Below are 17,145 nucleotides of genomic sequence, written 5' to 3'. Positions count from 1 at the left end.
GAGGTATGGGAATCAAGTATCTCTTATAAGCTACACAGCTTGTAAGTGGCAGAACTGTGACTCCATTTAATCTTGTATCTCAGAGCTGAGCTCTGTAAAAAAATGTATTGTGCTCTACTTCCTCTCCATTAATGTTTTATTTGGAACATATCATGCAACTTATTTGTCCTTTGTATGGTCTAGGATTTTACTAATACTGACTTGCAAAATGGTTCAATCTTGTAAAATGGTTCAATTTTCTTGTGTCAACCTTTCTGTTGGATATGAGTAAATTATACCTACCCTTGCCTACTCACTACAGCATGTCAACATAGCAAGTCCATCTAGTTCAAGCCTCTATCATGCATGAATCCTGACTCTGTCTAACTACCAGGTGCCTCTTGGTCTAACAGTGCAAGGAGGAAAGTGGAGAGTACATGGGCCCTGGAGTCACAAAGCCAAGCTAATGCTCACTCCCTCATTGCCTGGATGTTTATCCCCTGAGCAAGCTAATCTTTCTAATACTTAGTCTCCTCATTTTAGATGGGGAGGGAAACATTTCAATATTATAGAATTGTAGTGAGGATTAAGGAAAATAAGTAAAATGTCTATTTTGAACTTATTTGTTTAAGACATTTATTGAGCAACAAATTTGCATAAATTAGTGCCAGAGGCTGGAGATATAGCTATGGACATGATGAACAATTTCCCTGTCCTGATGGAGTTTACATATTGTTATGCGTAAGATAAAATGGTAGCAAATAGAAATCATTTTTGGGAACAAAGCAAGAAGCACATAATTAATTCACAACTTCTCCAATGCATGGGATAACACTCATAACTCAATACCAACCATTGGATAGTGAGGCAAACCATTTACTGAGACTGGAAGTATCAACAATAGACATAATTTACTGATTTGTTAATTGTTGATGGACATTTGCTTGTTCATAGAAATTCACCTTGTCACTCATGCGAATGTCATTTGTTTTAGCTTGCAAATTTCCATATAGACAGGGATCACTTCTAAACCAGATTGCATAGCTCCTTGTAGAGTAATTAATAAATATTCATGACACTGATATTGCTGCCAATGATTACAGATGAGAAAGAGTAGATTAGAAAGAGTATTCTAAAGAAGATGAGTAGATTAATCTTATAAGAAAAAACCCTGCTAATATTGGTTCCAATATCTCAGGAAACTTCAAATACTAGAATATCTGTCCTTTTTTGTTTTGTTTTATACCCACACTTCTGGAAAAATGGTGTCACACCCAGTAAATATTTGCAACAGTTTATACCTTAAGTATTTGTCTACAGATTATATGCACCATCAACACAAAATTTAGATAGTGTCTTTCTAAGCAATTGCTGGTCTTCAGGGAATAGCTAAATTAAATGCAGATTTGATTTTCACTTTTGATTCTTCAAAAACACATTTTTAGTTTGAATCTTTTATGTTTACTCACATTTTCCCCAAACACCATCATCCACACCAATGTTTATTGAGTATCTATGATGTGTCAGACAATATCCTGGGCCCTGGACACAGGGGTGAGGGGAAGACATACCAATCCTGAGCTCACAGATTTCCAACCTCTTGGGAAAGACAAACAAGTAGGTAAAAAAAAAAAAAAAAAATGCATAAACAACTGCAAATATGAGGTTCTGTGAGACACAATCAGGATGTTGTGATAAAATTTGATCAAGAAAAGTCACTTTGAGGGAGTAAAACTATTATAATCTAAGAAAGATTGGCCTATCATGGGAAAAAATATGGGAAAAGCATTGAAAAGATCTCAAAGAGACAAAGGGGCTAGTGTGCAGCTGGAGCTTTATTTCCTTTTGAACGGGTGTAATATAAGGTGCCACAAACTGAGTAGCTTAAAACTATAGAAATTTATTGTCGCACAATTCAGGGTACTAGAAGTCCAAAGTTTAGGTGTCAGCAGGGTCAGTTGGGTGATGCTTCCCCTAAGGCTGCAAAAAATAAGCTGTTCCATATCTTTTATCTGGCTTCTGGTGGTGATTTGCTAGCAATCCATGGTGTTCTCCACCTCCAACATCATACAATATTCTCCCCACTGTCTGTACTCTTATTTCCTCTTCTTATAAATTAGATTGGATTAAACTAAAGGCCTTAGTCCAGTATGACCTCATTTTAGCCTGCCACATTTCCTCTATAACATCTCTGTTTCCAAATAAGTTTATGTTCTACTTGGGGACTAGGACTTCAACATAAATTGCAGGAGACATGGTTCAACCCATAACAGTAAAAATGGGAAGGAAGGAAGGAGGTTGGGAAGGAAGGAAGGAAAGAAAGAAAGAATTTGACTGCATTTCAGTTAATGCTCTCTGAGTCATGCAGATTCTTTACAAGTGTGAAAGCCACCAGTCTGAGCCCATATCCTCTCAAAGGATGAGAAAGTCCAGGAGATCAAGTTAAGCACCCCAAATAAGTTCACTCTCATTGCCCTTAGACTTTTTACCAACATCCCCTTCTTGCTTCATCATTTAGCTTCCTCAGTGTAGCTATTCTCTTTCTAAATCAACCTAGGATTGACACATTCCTTCAAGGTATCCTTTGGGATACCTTCCATTAGGGATCCTACCTTACTCTGCTATTGTGTTGTAACTTCGTTCCCCTAAGCACTTACACACTTTACACAGTGTCTGCCTTTTAGCTACATGTAGTTCTTAAGGTTTTCATGTTCTAAAGTTTATAATCTTTGATAAAATTTAAGGATTTGAGGGCAGGTTGTGGATCTTCAATACCCACTTTAATGGTCAGCACAGAGGAGAAGTTGACTCCCAAATTAGGAGTCAATTCTTAACATCCTTAAGTTTTAATGTATGCATGGATAAGTTGATAGATAAATATAGATATATAGATACAGTCATAAAATATGTATAGCATATGTATATCTATGTAGAGACATCTATCAATCATCTGTCTAATCCATCCACTCATCCATGCACTCATCCACTCATCCATTTACCCATCCACTTATGTAGAGGCAAATGTAGTGAAAGCAAGAGATGCCATCAACAAACACTTAATTTTGGAAAAAATTCCTTACTATAAATCTTATGAGGTACATTTAAAGATGGACATTGGAGATGCTAATTTTTGTAATGATTATTTGCAATAGTGTATACTTATGGTAATGGGGGCAAAAAGAAAGAGCAAGTTAAAGAAAGGGTATGAGAGCAGTGTGAATAAATCAAAGGATGCATCAGAAGTTTTTTTTTTCTGTTTTACTTTCTGGAGAAATAGAGAGAAGATGGGACAAGTCAATGCTGCAATATGGGAAAAAGCAGGTAAAAAGGCTTCTTGGGTCTCTGCTACTTCCCCTGAACTCAGGGCTGTGATATTTGTGGGTAGGAGAGAGAGAGAGAGCTATTTGCTGAATCAGCCTCAGTGCAGCTGAGTTAAAAGTGCAGAGACCATTTTCTAAAAGGCATATGGAATAAGCTGCTTCCAAAACAAGTTACTGAATAATTTAGAAAGAGACAGACTGAAGAGTTGCAGGCTGTTTTTAATACCAATTCTGTTAGTTTCACACAATTCTTTGGACGTGTTTAAAGTCAGGAAATACATTAAGAACCTTGAATTTGTGAACTCTAATTAGAAACACAAATAAGTCAGTACTGTTCTGAAGCTTGTTAAGATAAACACACCAACTTAGTGCTAGGTAACAGTTATCAATGAGTATGAGCAAAAAAAAAGTATAATATTTTTTAAAGAATGACTGTTTTAATTAAGTATATTTAATAAAGTTTAGAGTATATTTGACCCATTCTATTAACAACAATAAAACAAATTATAACCAGTTCTTTGCTAAAATAGACATTTTGGTGGGTAAAAGGCTTTTTGAGACCCCTGCTGACAGGAGAGGAGAATTGCACCCAGGTGTTCATTGCCTACCAGAAATTAAATGCATAATTTTCTTTACATTAGCCTGGCCCCCTTATACACAGCCATTTCTGAGATGTGCAAGATGTGGTACTTTAAGATTAACATATACAGGTAAGTTATAAGTTCTTGAAAGAAGGTAATTTGCTACATATAGAGATTTTTATTTTTGCTTAAGGTTTATAGATCTCTTAATTATTAGTTACAGATCTTACATAGTTCAAAATTACAATTTTGTTTTATTTCTTTTTAATTACAAACAATTGTACAGATCTTTAGAAACACATATCTATTGGAAGAACAAGAATATTGAGAATGTTCAAAGACACTCTGACATTCTGATAAAGAAGGAAAGGCAATGTTAATTTCACTTGAAAAATATACTAATTTTTCCAACAGTTTACTAAGGGCATCTAGATACTATTTGAGAGATTAGTAACACAGGTGTTTACATCAGCCAACTTTCTTGCATGCTACAACTCATATTCTAGTAGGAAAACAGACAAACAATTAAGATAATTCCATATTGCAATGGGTGCACTAAAACAAATGCAAAATGGAAAGAAGATAGAGTAATGAGGAGGTGACTATGTAGGAAGATTGGTAGAGACTGCTTCTCTGAAGAGGTTAAATGTGACTGGACCTGGTATCCTGATTAAAAAAAAAAAAAAAAAAGGAAAATCTGCTCAAATATTTCAGATAGATGGAGCCGCAAGTGAAAAAGACCCAGAAGTAAATGGAGAGAATGATCATGAAAGTGTAAAGATCATACATAAAGGAATAAAGTTTGGCTCAGCATTTGAAAGTATACTTAATTGGGTCTTGGTATTCTCTTTTCTTAAAGGCATCTAGATGTAGAAGAGAGATCAGGGTCTTTAGAACTAGACAGACAAAACTTGAGAACGGTCCTAAAGCTGCCCAAGAGAAACCTGGGGCAAGTTTCTGAACTTCTCTTAGACATCTTTCTCATCTGTAAAATATTGAGAATCATATCTACTCAAAAAGGTTGCCTTGAAAATAAAAATTGATATAGTCTATAAAAGACCTAAGCATAGTAGGCTTATAGTGATTTCCTTTCCTCTGATTCAAGGAAAGACTTCTCACTAATATGTCTCACCTTGCTAATGTGTCTCAATTCAACTGTAAGAGGCAGTGAGATGCAGTCAGTAATTATGTCCAAAGGGCAGAGAGGCAGCTGGGTGTGAAGTTTAATTAGTGAATACTCAAGGACAAAGATACCACTTCAGTCTTCTTCATAAACCGTAGGCCTAACACAGTGACTGACATACAGAAAGGTTAAATAAAAATAAGACTCAGATATAACTAGCTTTAGGTAATCCACGTGAGATACTACATGGCCCTAAAATCATATGTAAGAATAGACTTAACCATCCCAAGTGTTACCAAACACTCGAATGATCCATTAGACTATGGCCTCACTGCTTTGAACTGTGGAGATAATGATATGGTTAGGTGATGTACACGAACAAATTTCTTAAGATAAGACTTTTTTGTTTGTTGTTTGTTTGTTTGTTTTTTTGCCTAGGCAGTCACCGGGAATCAAACCCGCGTCTCCAGCATAGCAGGTGAGAGAACTCTTCCTGCTGAGCTGCCATGGCCTGACCAAGAAAAGGCTTTTTCTATGAGATAATTTAGAATGGTTATGGATGGCTATAGGTATTTTAGAATACTATATGTGAATTAACTCAGAATTTCCCAAATGCTGACACATGATGATAAAGAACAGCCTTGAGATATTTTCATCAAGGTAAATTTGTTCATTGTAAAAACTTCTCTTTATATTGACATCATATCTTTTCCGTATTTTGAGAATTTAAGTGATCTTTCATTCATGAAATTGTAGTGATAGTAAATGGGCTTTTTATTTAATTTACTTGGAAAAATAAGAAATTGGCAACTGAAGAGCATCAAATCAATTCTATTTTATGTGAAATCCCTAAAGAAGTGTGGAAACTTCCGGCACAACTACCAAGAGTAGGTCCGAGGAGGGGAAAAAAAAACTCATAAAGTGAGTTTCATGATGGGAGCAGAAAGTAGGAATTAGTTGTTGTACTCAAGGACGCAAGGCAAAAGGGGCATGGAAAGAATGGAAGGGAAACTGAGATAGAAGTTGCATTATGAATAAGAGATTCAATGCAAAAATGAGCAAGTAAAGACTTGGATATAGCAAAGGCCCCCTCTCTTCAGGGGTGGTTGGAAGTGTGCGAGCATTTGGATTACGATGGATTCCTGTCAGTCAAAACAATTGAGACTGGGGTTAAGAGAGATGGATGGAAGGAAAGCCCTGATATTTAAAATTCCTGCATCAATGCTGAGTCTCAGATGGCAGCATCTCCCATTGTCAAAGTAGAATAAGAGTAAAGTCCCAGATTTATCAAAGTTGCACATGTCTTAACACAGATATCCTCAGGGCTCCTGGCTCTGCAGTTTCACATTCAAACTAAACTTGATCATTCTGCACTATCCAAATTCTAGAACTATCCTCTTCCTCTTAAGGCAACTTTGATTAGATAAATGATCTCTTTAAGCCTTCTTTTTCTTCCTTAATTTTTTCAATTGCCTGATGCACGTGTCTTCTAGGTAGATATGCTAAGAGCACACTTATCCTTCCTCATCAGATAAACTATTCAGCGTCCTGTCTGTACTTGTGTAGTCAGATTGCATATAATAACTTCTATTCGTTCATATAATGCTAAGTATTCTTAAACCATTTTTAATTACCATATATTTGATTGTATATGTATGTGCCCTTTAATCCACTAGACCACAAACATCCTGAAGGCCTGGATAGCATAGAAGCAGGGCTGAATTGGAATCCTAAGTCCACAATTGAAGAGATATTTGAATGTAGGTGAGTAATTTCCCATATTTATGTCTTGGTTTCTTTATCTGTAGGTGAAAATGATATCAATGTGCTTCAGAGATGTCGTGAGATTAAATGAGTTAGTATATGTTAAATATTTAGAATGGTGGCTGCTATTTAGTGAGTGATCAATAAGTGGCAGCCATTATTGTTGGTGGGGATATCAGTTCAAAGTATAGATTCTGGAACAATATTTCCTCCGTTCAAGTACCAGCTCTATTGTGGCTTAGCTGAGTGACTTTTAGGCAAATGACTTCTTAGCATCTTGGTTCCCCCAATTACAGAAATGAAGATTATTAAACCTATTGTAAGGGGCTCTAGGGAGGACTCCCTAGGAGACTAGAAACCCTAGGTTATATATATATATATATAATATAATATAATATGTATATATCCCTTTAACAATATTTGCATGTGCAAAGGGCCCATGTTACCATTATAAATCAAGAAGAGTCTTCACTTAAACATATTTACTCTCTGAGTTATAGATTTAAGTCAGTTCAACATCACAAATCAATCTCAATTTGTTCTTCTTTCCCTTTCCATTTCTCTTCCCCTCTCTCTGTTCCTTTTTGCCTTTGCTCTCTTCCTCCATGTTTGTCTTCCCATTCTCCTCATTGCTTTTTTTCATTTTTGTGATTTGAAATCAATGTTCAAACTAGAGGTTCTTCAGGAAAGACTGCTCTCAAGAGAATAAAAGGTGACTACTTTAAGAGAAAGAGAAAAAAGGACAGATTTATGATACTTTTCTGGAAAAGGCAACATCTGCTGCTATTTGTCCTGAGATAATCTTACCCTGTCAAAACTGGATCAGGAACTACTAAAGAACATGGAATAGCATGTCTGCCTTTTGCCCCCATGAAAATACTAAGATAATTTCCTTCTGTAGGGATAGTAGCATTGGACTATCAATTGTTTTGAAGTCTCAAGCAAAACTTCTAGTTATTACTTAGCAGGATAAATGTAATTAATTTAATTATTTGGTGAATGTGAAACACATTATGATTAGACAGATGGGAAATATATTCAATGCTGTGAATAGATCTGTAAAGCAAGAATTGATGGAGGAGAAGAAATTCCAAGGGTAGAAACTGCAGAAGAGAGGTGTATCTTATTACAGGTGTAAATAAGAAAACATTTTATGAATGGACTCATCCAAAGAGAGGATGGTGACTTTCTTGAGACTCAGGGAGGTGTTCGGATGTAGGCTGAATGATCACTAGATGAAAACACCACCTGGGGTTCAACAACAATTTAGTTTGTATTTAGATGACCTCAAGGTCCTTACAAGCCTAAGCCTTTTTGTTGTGTAATATACATTTTTGAAGTTAAAGCATGCAGAATAAACCTTTAACCTCAAAAAGCCAAATTATTGAATCAATTCTGAATGGTGGATTTTTCTCTCCAACAATCTAAGTAATTCCTCTATTTTTCTCTACTTCCCTTTATATATATGGCCCAGCTTGGTATGCAAAAGTAACTTACAATCCTGGTCCTCCCAATTTCAAATTCTATAAATCCAGGAGAATACCTGATTATGAAAATACTTGATTAATTGTGCAAACCAGTTGTTAAATATTATTGTTCAAAAACTCATGCCAGAAATATTTTTATTTCCTTCAGGAAGAAATATGAATGCTAAAAGCATGGTACCTCACAGAAGTAGAGCATCATAATTAATCTGTAGAGTCATCTCCACTGTCAGAGGCACAAAGGCTCAAGAGGAACTACTTTTCCTACAGAAGGTGGCATTAGGGCTCACAGTGATGATAAAAAGACCCTGAAAAAATGTATGTGAATATTTTTTATATCTTGCACAGCTCCTAATTATAATAGCTAATATTTCTTGAGCTCTTATTGAGCAGATAAATTCTGAGCTAGTCTCATGAATTAATTTCTCTAATCCCCTCAATAGCCAAATGAGGTAAATAATATTATTATTGTTCCCACTTTAGAGATGAAGAAACAGAGGCCAAGAGAAGTAAAATAACTTGCTCGAGGTTGTTTAGTTTCTAAGTGAAAGAGCAGTGTATGGACAGAGGCCAGCTGCTTGCAATGCACATGAATATTTTAACTCACACCACTGCTCTCTACAGTCTAAGCCATAATATACTCCCTATCTGGGGAGCAGCCTTAATACCTGCTATCTGATCCTTGAACGGTCACTCATTAATTGTATGAGTTGCCCAAGCCAGCATCTGGACCACTGAGTTCAATTCTAGATTCCAACTTGAAAGGTATAGACAAACTAGAGCATATCCTACAAATTTGATCAGTGAAGATGAAGTAAAGTCTACAATTCTTCTAGATAAAGTCCTAGGTATTAATCACTTCAAATATTAAGAGACATTAATTGTGTGTATTTCTGTTTGTGTTTATGTATAGAGTCCTTCAAATATCAATTGAATATCTTTAGATCAATGTATTAATTCTGCAGAAGATATCATTATTCTATTTCATAAGAACAAGAGCTATTGGAATTCACCTTTCTTCTCCAACGCTTAAAGTTCACATATCACCTATCAGTCTTCTCCATATTTGGACATAGCATTTCCTCACGTGATTATAATTGTGGTTTCTATGGACTTCCACTCTCCAGTATAAGACAGGAAATGATAAAATCCACAAAAATAACCAATATGTGTATAACATTATTGAGTTTTAAAAGCATTATTTCTTGAAGGCTTTGCTTTTCAACTTTAAAACTATGAAAACACATCCACATATCTACCTTACTATCTACCCTGCTCCATTCTCACCCCACCTCGACCTACAAAACCAACTGAACTGAGAAAAATAAATCTAGTTTGGAACTGACTGTGTGATGTGTGCCAAGATGCATTCCTTGCTCAACACACATTTTCCTGAAAACAATCAATAAAGGTTGCCTGAGGCAGACAATTTCATCATACATATTATTTCTGAAAGCAGATCATTATTACCAGAAAACTTCTGACTTACTCAAAAAGAAGGGAAGTGTAACAGAAACTATATACACAGCTGGCCCTAGGGAAAATTGTCTAATAGGCAAAATTCTCATATCTCATTATACAGTACTCTTCTCTTTTTTTTCCTTCCAGTGGAACAACGTCTGCCTCTGAAACTTCCCCAGGTTCCAAGAATTTTATGGTCTTGCTCACTGTGACATGACCAAAGTCTGCTCTGGGAAATGCTTTTATAAATGCATTGTTTATATAAAGGACCAACACAGATTTTAAGGTGTAGCAAAGTTCAGAGGAGACTGGGCATTTACTGAAGAATAGAATTTTGGGGAAAGCATATCTCATGAACATATCTCTGAAAGTTCCCACATAGTAAAAAAATCAAAAGAAAGGATTTAGAAATTCTCTTGGGAGATGTTGAAAATAGGAATACTATTTTTGAAGTGGACTCTATTACTCTGCTGTTGTGGAACTGCCATGGTAGAAAGATGAGTTGAATTTAAATCAGAAGATGCTGGAGATGCACCCAAGTTACAGATACATCTAGCATAGATCTGAAGGACTCTGACATTGAATGATGTGACTAGTACTCTACAGTTGCCCAATATAAACTTGCTCTGTATTACTGAGTGTCAGCAATAAATTCTGGCATCTGTTATCAAAACTGCCCTGGATATATGTACATCACTCTGTCATAGAAATATTCCATAAAGGGACATAAACATCAAACTGGGAGACCAAACAAAGGGTACACCTCTGACATGTAAAATCCCCATTTCATATGCCACCAGATTAGTCATGACATGCTCCTCAGGTATTGTAGGCCATGTCACATAGTAGTTAGTATAGTGTGGTGGATCAGGGCCTGGACTTGTCAAATGGATCTGCTTTCAATTCGGGCTCTGCCACTCTCTAGTTGGTACCATGTAGACTAATAGAGTCATGTCTCTGTATATTGGTTTCTTCAACTATAAAATGGGAAAAAATGATAGAGTCTTTAAATGGTTATTGTAGGAGTTAAATGATATAATGTATTACAGCACCTGGGATATGAAGCTTAGTAGGAGACTAAAAGTGATGATAATGATGATGATGATGATAAAACGATACCACTAAAGTACGTGAGCTAAAAGGTCAAGAAATTGCAAGTCTTCTATTCTCAGGGAAGCCAGAAAGAAAGGTTTTAACTTGGGTATTCACTATGATTACTCAATCTCATGAACTATACTCATGGTGGTTAGAGAGTAAGCTTGGAAACCACATATTTTGGGCAAATTACTCAAATTCTCTCAATGGCTCTAATGTCTTATCTAAAAATTGAGGTCAGAAACATACCGCATACTTTTGTTGTGAGGATTAAATAAGGTAACACTTCTAAAACACTTAGAATAGTGTTTGACAAAGAAGAAGTACTAGATAAATATTGACTCTCATCGTCATTGCTATGTTTGCCAACAGTGGAGGGGAGAACATTGTGAAAATATGGAGATGAATCTTGGTAAAAAAAAAAAGTCACTGTTCTACAAAACGTGGATGCTGGAGAGGCTTCATCACTTTCCTTCTGGATAAATTCTTTCTGTATTGATTAGTTCACTTGCCCAGGTGATAGCCATGGAAACCCAGATGGGGTTCCAGTCGTCATACCCCAAAAGATGCTGAATAACACAGCCAATGTGGCTACCACTGAGTCACAATCTGATTTTTCCCAGTGAGAATCTGACTAATATCTAATAATGCAGGGAACCATTATATTCTGGGTAACATGGCTGTAAACAACAACAAGATTTTGGCAATGGAAATTCTTTTTTAGATGGCTGTGTATCTTTATACTGAAGACGTAATAAAAGTAGTGCCTAGAAGAAGATATGGCATTAATATTTCCAAATTCAGAGCATCTTTACCATCATTACCACTATCACCATTATCATAATCACCACCACCATCATCACCATCATCATCATCATCATCATCGTCATCATTTCAGTTACCATTTATTGACTATCAATGACGTACTAGACACTTTACATATATTATCTTATGATAGTTGGTCCTTAGCAACATTAAAATATGGCAAAGGGAAGAGCCTGTATTTATACTCTGGATGTATGACTCTAAGGTAGTGGTTATCCCACTATGCTGTTCAAACGTAACTTATGCTAAATTAATGGAACTATAGTAGAGTTGAAACAATTTCAAATTCTTATGGTTACTTTCTCCAACTACATCAGTACTCATCTATCTTTCTTTTTTCCTTAAGACAAAGGTGCTTTGGCCCTCTCCATTTCTGAAATTAAAAGCTACACAATGCACAGCAGTAGGTCCAACCTACATTTTCCATAAATAGCAAGACCCTTTTTGATACACAATAGTAAATCATTGAATGAAGCACTCAATTAACAATGAAGCAAAATGAAATGTTTAGTTTATAATAATGTATCACAGAGGGCCATTTCCAACAGTGACCTTCAAGTGAAGTTGTGCAGGGAAAACAAGTCTTTTACTGCAAGACCATTCCATTGTGCTTTGTAATTAGTAATTTCACACATGGCTATCAATGACAGAATTCAAACAGGGAATCAGCAGCACCTCGGAAAATCTCTACCCATCAGGTGAGCAGAGGGGCCGGCTCGATGAGCTCCATCAGCTAGGATAATTATTATGAATAAGGAGGTGTGTCACCTCCCGGTAGAGGGCAGGGATGCCTGTACCAAATTATACACAAGACACACAGAAGTCAAGTCTTTTGAACATTTGAGATGCCCACAGTAAATGCAAATGTTCAGATACAAATGGTTGATGCTATCTATGCAGAAAATGAAAAGTGAATTTGGAAAAGCGGGTAAGAATGTGAAGAACCGCACAGTGGGGAATGCCAAGAGAATGGCCAAACCCAGGCCACAGGCCAAGAAGTGTCAAGGCCACTTTTCAAGGTGCAGTCACTGTTCAGATAATTAATAACTCCCAAGTATTCTGTTGCATCTTTCTACTAAATGTTTCACATCTTGCCAACTAAATCCTACTCCAAATTGATCTGCTAAGAACTCATTTTCTTCAAGTCTAAAACCCCATACTCCAAGAAGATTTACATAATGCAATGGGACAAAAGCCATGCATTTTAATATTCTAGACTCCAGAGCACACTCCAAATCATGCCAATTCCATACCTTCAAGTGTATCTCTTAAGGAGGTAAGGGACAAATATAAATATCAACACGTACAGGGCAAAAAAAAAAGAGATTCATACCTGAAATTCCCCACATAAATTTACCTCATGTAAACCAAATGAAGAAAAATGCAAAAGAAGAATACATTTTAATGGAAACTCACCACGGATATTCCTAAAAGGGAGGAGTATTCCCCTCAGTGCTTCTTTGGGAGAAATCTAGATTAGAACAGGCTCACTTACCTTAACAAAAATTAAAACTAAACATTATAAAGATATATAGATATAGCCATTTACATATTCCTCAATTGTAGGTTATTTATTGGTTATTTATCACTTTCGGGTAAAGACTCACGAATCAAATAAAAGTGATGAGAGACACTGAGATGTCACTTTTGGTATATTCAGTGGAGAAAGTCATTATGTGCTGATGCAGTCAGGTAGTCATGGTTGATCTGTTGTAAAAATTTGTTTCACTTACCTAGAGACAAAAAAAGGAAAACAAGAAGACAAAGAAAGGAGAAAAGTTTAACTCTTTGAAATCTAAAAGTTGTGTTTCCTCGTTTGTTTCCCTTTCCCTCCCTTTTCACAATGTCTTCTCTTTTCTGGGAAGAGACTTCCCAGTACAGGCATCATAGGCCACACAGACTCAGTGGAGAAGAGGAGTGCCCAAACCTTGGCAATTACCAGGTCCACACTGCCCCCACCTTCACTCTTTTCCCCCAGGTTTCTGAGGTGGTAAAAGTGAGAGAATATCTTAGCTTCTTTTTTTTCAGAACAGAAAGGCATAGGTCAGTGCTGATTGTGTTGGAGGAGTGCCTGCTTTTTGTAGAGATCCCTCCCTATCTTTCTCTTCCTTGCCTAAGAATTTCTGCCTGGTTAGCCTCCTCTCAACTCCTTTGATCCATCCCCATCCAACATGAAACTCTGTGACTCACGGTTATCTCTGGCAATCCAATCTTAAACATCCTCTTTAGACACAGACTTCTTTGAGAAACCTTTGTATGTCTTTCAAATCCAAGTTAGGTACTGCTTTCGTGTGCCTAGCTCCCTGTGTTTACAAACCAAACGGTAGTTGTGACACTGCTTTATAGTTAAGCATCCTGAGTTCATTTGCTAGAATGTGAGCCCCTGAGAACAGATTCTGCATCTTATTCCATGTTTTTAACCCCAGGTTCCAGCACAGGATCTGGGATATGGTAAATTTCAATGCATATTGATAAATGAACTCATTAATAAGCAAAGAGCCCAGGTGAGAGCAAGGAGAAAGAGGGCGTTGACTGCTTAGGGTGATTCCAGAATCCATATATTCAGGGAGAGATATAAAAGGTATGGTTCTGTTTCCTTCTTGCTCAACTTCTCAGGTTAGGAAAACAAACACAAATGCAATATAAAAGCCCTGGCCTAGAACATTATATTTCTCAGGTATAAATATGGTACTTGGTGCTAGATCTAGAAAGAAAAATACCTCTGAGTGGCTCCACCAAAAGTGTACAGATGATGTGTCTTTCAACTATTAGTTATGTGACCTGACAAATTGCCTCATTCACTAAGCCTTGTTTTCTTAATTTGTAATTCAGAAACATTGAGTTTATCATCACTCTTTTAACTTTTTATTTTGAAATAATTATCAATGTGCAGGAAGTTACAAAAATAATACATAGAACCCTGTGTATCTTCCCCTAATGGTGACATAATACATACTGTATATATGTATTATATATATATAATGTCAAAGGCAGATTATTTGAGAAAATCAAATGATGGTATAAATATGTTTTTCATTATGTTCTTTTATTAGATCAAATATTCTGCATTCATCAATCACTCACCAGGTGCTTACTTATGCTAGATATTGTGCTATATATTTGGGATACATTGTGAACAAAATAAGGATCCTATGCCCTCATGGAGTTTAATAGTGAAATAATTAAAATATAGCACCATAAGTTCAATTTGTACAAGGATCATAAAACAGTGATATCTAATTAAAACTAGAAAGGAGAATGAAATAGGTTTTCTAAACTGAATTAAAAATCTGAATGAGTGAGAGAGATTTTTCAGGTATAGAGTGAAGGGAAAATACATCCAAGTAGAAGGAAGAGTATATGTGAGGACAAAGAAAATCTTCCCCCCTGCCCCCTGTGCCCAAAATATGTATGCATGTATGTATGTATGTGTGTGTGTGTGTGTGTGTGTGTGTGTGTGTAGCCTGTTTTAGTTAGTTTGAACCATAACAAATTGCCATATTTGCTGTTCAAAAGTGGTCAAGCAGCAGTGATTTCATATCAGTCATCTAATAATTCTGCATGGGTGGATGTGGTGTATGAGCATGGCAGTGAAGACAAACTCCCAGAGAGAATTGAGTTCAGGATCAGATGGGCTTTGTAGATCAGGATAAGGAGTTTGGAATTTATTATAAGAGAAATCAGGGGCCACAAAAGTGTTTTAAACAGGATAATAACATAGTTGGATTGGTATTTTAGAAAGATTACTCTGGATTCCTGAAAAGAAATGGATATGAGGGAGCAAATGTTTAGGTGGAGGCAGAGAGATAATTTGTGGTAGGAGCATTAATCCAAGCAAGAGATTAGAACAAGTTTAACGGAGACAGGGGCCAGTGGGATGGAGAAAAGTGGGCAGATAGGAGAGATGCTTGGATGACAGCACTGACTTAATTAGGAGAAAGGTCTTATGTACAGGGGCAAAAGAAAGGCAACATTAAAAAAGATACCAAGGTTTTTAGCTTGAACAATATATACATTGGTGCGATTTATAAGATAGAATTCAAATGGAGGAGCAACTTCGAGGTAAGATATGATACTGAAAGCATGTTATAAACTGTAAAGTTCTACTCGCATGCAAATTAGATATTTCTTATATAGAGAACATACATAACATATTTATACACAATGCAGAGAAGGATTAGAAAAATAAGCAGCCTACTTTTAGAAATTAATGTCAGTGCAAGGCTACTACACAGCATATCATAATTGGTTTGTAGTGCTATTTAGTTATGCCAAGACAATTCATTAAGAGAATCAAACATAAGCAGGTGTTTCCATTATAGCTTTGTCTATTAATAAGCACACTCTGGAACACACATTCACACATAACCACTACCTAGGATAGACTTAAACTTGCTGAAACACCCAGAGAATGAATTCCAATAAGCTGTAATTGAGAGGGCATTTTTCATTCAAAAATGTAAACTAATCAAAATGAAAAAGAAAACTTATTCAGGAGATGAGTAACCAAATAGACCATGTACTGGTTTGAAGCCATTATGTACCCTGGAAAAGTAATATCCTTGAATACTCATTCACTATTGCTGGGTGGAATCTTTTTTTATTGTTTCCATGGAGATATGACCCACCCAATTGTGGGTGGTTATTTTTGATTAAATGGTTTCCATGGAGATGTGTCTCCACTCATTCAAGGTGGGGTTGCTTACTGGAGCCCTTTAAGAGGGAATCATTTCGGAAAAAAGCCGCAGTGTCACCAGAGCCACCAAAGCCCACAGAGCCAAAGATCTTTGGAGCAGAAGGAAAATGCCCCCAGGGAAGCCTTATGAAATGAGGAGAGGAAGCTAGCAGATGTTGCCACGTGCCTTTCCAGCTGAGAGAAACCCTGAACATCATTGGCCTTCTTGTCTCTCTCTGGATGCCTTAATTTGGACGTTTCATAGCCTTGCCTTAATTTGGACATTTTCATGGCCTTAGAGCTGTAAACTTGCAACTTAATAAAATTCCCCCTTTTAAAAACCATTCCATTTCTGGTATATCATATTCTGGCAGCTTACTAAATAAAACAGAACACTATGCTCAGTACTTCTCAGCATATATCAACCAACAGACCCAGCAACCTTTCAATGTTTAATGATTTAAATGAATTTAGTGATGTCATCATCTCAATGTACCAGAGAAAAATTAGACCATTGTTCTTTTATTATCATTATGATGATTTGTTATTTATGTACTACTTGGTTGCTTGAGACAAGGAAACATGGCTTGCTCATCTTTGAATTTCTCATAGGGCTTAGAATAATGCTTTGCACACAATAAGCACTCAAAAATATTTGTTGAATTTTAGAAACATCATTAGAAATGAAATGCACTGAGTTATAAAAAATAATTTATTAATAGTGTCAGTGGTAATTAGTTTAAAAGAGTGTTAGTGTCTGTAACGTACTTTGTCAACTTTTCAGGAAAACTTTTTTTCCCCGTAATTTGACGAAAGGTAATTTGTCAGAGGGAAGTAG

The 17,145-nt window shown here is 36.3% G+C and overlaps 1 long non-coding RNA gene across 1 annotated transcript; it reads right to left on the bottom strand.

Annotated features, from left to right (window-relative positions):
* Positions 1-13,188: 13,188 nt before the first annotated feature.
* LOC143647844 (uncharacterized) lies at positions 13,189-16,386 on the bottom strand. Its single transcript, XR_013158205.1, has 3 exons — positions 16,008-16,386; positions 13,823-13,935; positions 13,189-13,365 (listed from the first exon to the last, which is right to left on the bottom strand). It is a non-coding gene; the product is annotated as an uncharacterized LOC143647844 (long non-coding RNA).
* Positions 16,387-17,145: the final 759 nt, after the last annotated feature.

Source organism: Tamandua tetradactyla, chromosome 10 (genome assembly GCF_023851605.1).
Source record: "Tamandua tetradactyla isolate mTamTet1 chromosome 10, mTamTet1.pri, whole genome shotgun sequence".
In the NCBI taxonomy this organism is placed as follows: domain Eukaryota; kingdom Metazoa; phylum Chordata; class Mammalia; order Pilosa; family Myrmecophagidae; genus Tamandua; species Tamandua tetradactyla.
The sequence above is the reverse complement of the archived record's forward strand: the minus strand, read 5'-3'. Positions and strand labels throughout refer to the sequence as shown.